This window comes from Neopelma chrysocephalum, unplaced genomic scaffold (assembly GCF_003984885.1).
Source record: "Neopelma chrysocephalum unplaced genomic scaffold, ASM398488v2 Primary Assembly neopelma1_92, whole genome shotgun sequence".
In the NCBI taxonomy this organism is placed as follows: domain Eukaryota; kingdom Metazoa; phylum Chordata; class Aves; order Passeriformes; family Pipridae; genus Neopelma; species Neopelma chrysocephalum.
Genome location: NW_020897754.1, coordinates 301,006 through 303,409, shown reverse-complemented (window position 1 = coordinate 303,409; position 2,404 = coordinate 301,006).

Here is a 2,404-nt window from a genome sequence, read left to right as displayed (position 1 = left end):
GTTGTGGTTTGGGGTTTTTTTCCACACTGGTGCACCAGATTTCTCTTCCAGAATGGGAGACACCTAAGGAATTCAGACACAGTTTACTCAGGAAATGATTTTTAACAGAATCTTACAAATTCTATTTTAATGGGATTACCTTTTTCTTCCCTTAACTATATCTCAGAGCTACATCTCATGAGAAAACACAAGCTTAGTTCTTTATCTCCTTGCATCACCCAATTCAGTATTCCTCCAAAAAAAAAGCACTTTAATGGCAAATACAAAGGCAGTGCCTTCAGCTCATATAAATTTCTTTAAAATCACATTTTAGTTTAGTGCTTATGAAACATACTGCAAATATCTGTGCATTTTTAATTGCTTTACTCTTCTACAAAGCGTGCCTTGTACCTAAGCAAAACAATTATGCTTTGGACAATAAAAGAGCTTTTTTTGACAATCATTCAATGGAAAGAGAGGGGAGGAATATCCAAAACAATCTGTCTTGGGAGTGAAGACAATAGTGATTCCCAGCTCTGGATATATTTGAAGTTTAGGAAGTGCTTCATGTATTTGTAAATGTAAAGGGTTGTCAGGCATTGGAATGGGCTGTCCAGGGAGGCAGTGGAGTCCCCATCCCTGGAGGTGTTTAAGGAAAGACAGGACGTGGCACTCAGTGCCATGGTCTAGTTGATAAGGTGGTGATTAGTCAAAAGTTGGACTCGATGATCTTGGAGGCCCTTTCCAATCTAAAGGATTCCATTTCTCTGAGGCAAAGTGATTTATCACATGTGTAGATTTTAAATATCACGGATGTTCTGAGATGCCTGTCCTACAACTGAAAGCAGTTTCTAAATGCACCCGGTGAGCCACGCTGGGTTCAGCTGCTCCAGGCTCTGCAGCACAGAATTCCAGGCTGCCTAAGAAATGTCACCATCCAAAGAGCACCAGATGCACTAATACTGGGGCAGTAGGAGACCAGGGTGGTTTGTATTACACAATGGACTTCCTGTCAGTGGTAATGTTACCACTGCAGTGGGTGTGAGAGGAGATGAATCTTTCCGATGCAGAGAGAGTTCATCTCACCTCCTCTTCCTCCTCCCACCACCCTCCTCAGGTTATTTGATAGTGTCAAGGTCCCTGTTCTGGGGGGAAATGGGATACACAGGCCTGGACCTTCTGGTGTTGAGGAGGGAAATTAAGGCAGGTTTCTCATTTCCCATCCTGTTTCTGTACCAGCTGCTTTAATGTTTCTAGTGAGCCGCCATCTGCTGCGGCTTCTCCCTCCTCCAGGAATACCAGGAATACGTGCTCTCCCTACATGCTGTCCCCAGGCAGTTCACTGCCATTGGTAGCAGCTCCTTCTCCTGCAGGTGTCTCTGCCCACCCTCCCTGCTCCAAAGACAACATCTTTGCCCTTGTCTCTACAATTCCTGCCCTGGAAACTAAAGGATGAGCGGGTGGCTTGGCAGCAGAGCGAGGCTGTGACCTTGGAGCTGCTGTGTAAAAGTGTCACTACAGCCCCTGCTCCACATTTTACAGGAGAGACTCCAGGTACAGAGAGCAAGAGTTACAGACACCTCGAGCCGAGGTAACACCTCGCTGCCTCCCAGGGATGGGGGCACGATCTGCCCCTCAGGGTGGGCTGGAATACGGAGGAGATGGAGCTCCAACATGAGGCAGGTGCCAAGATATTCCCCCCAGCCTTGGCTGTGCACATGTAGACTCCACAAAATAGACTGAAATGGGAGCCCTGAGTTACAATTTATTCATTTAAATGCCGAGAGCAGCCCTGGGGAGAAGGACTTAGGGGTGCTGGTGGGTGAGAGGCTGCATATGGCCCAGCCCAGAACCCCCCCGTGCCCTGGGCTGCACCCAAAGCAGTGTGGGCAGCAGGGGAGGGGGGATTCTGCTCCTCTACCCCGCTCTGGGGGAACCCCCTCTGCAGTGCTGCTTTCAGCTCTGGGGGCCCAGCACAGCAAGGACATGGAGCTGTTGGAGCGAGTCCAGAGGAGGGACACCAAGGTGATCAGAGGGATGGAGCAGCTCTGCTGTGAGGAAAGGCTGAGAGAGTTGGGATTGTTCAGCCTGGAGAAGAGAAGCTTTGGGGTGACCTAATTGTGGCCTTCCAGGACCTGAAAGGAGTCCTACAGGAAAGATGGAGAAAGACTATTTCCAAGGGCCTGGAATGACAGGACAAGGGGGAATGGCTTCAAACTGAGAGAGAGGAGGTTTAGATTGGATATTAGCAAGGAATTCTTCCCTGGGAGGGTGGGGAGGCCCTGGCACAGGGGCTGTGGCTGTGGCTGCCCCATCCCTGGAAGTATTCAAGGCCAGATTGGATGGGGCTCTGAGCAACCTGGGCTAGTGGAAGGTGTCCCTGCCCATGGCAGGGGGGTGGAACGAGATGATCTTTTAAGTCCCT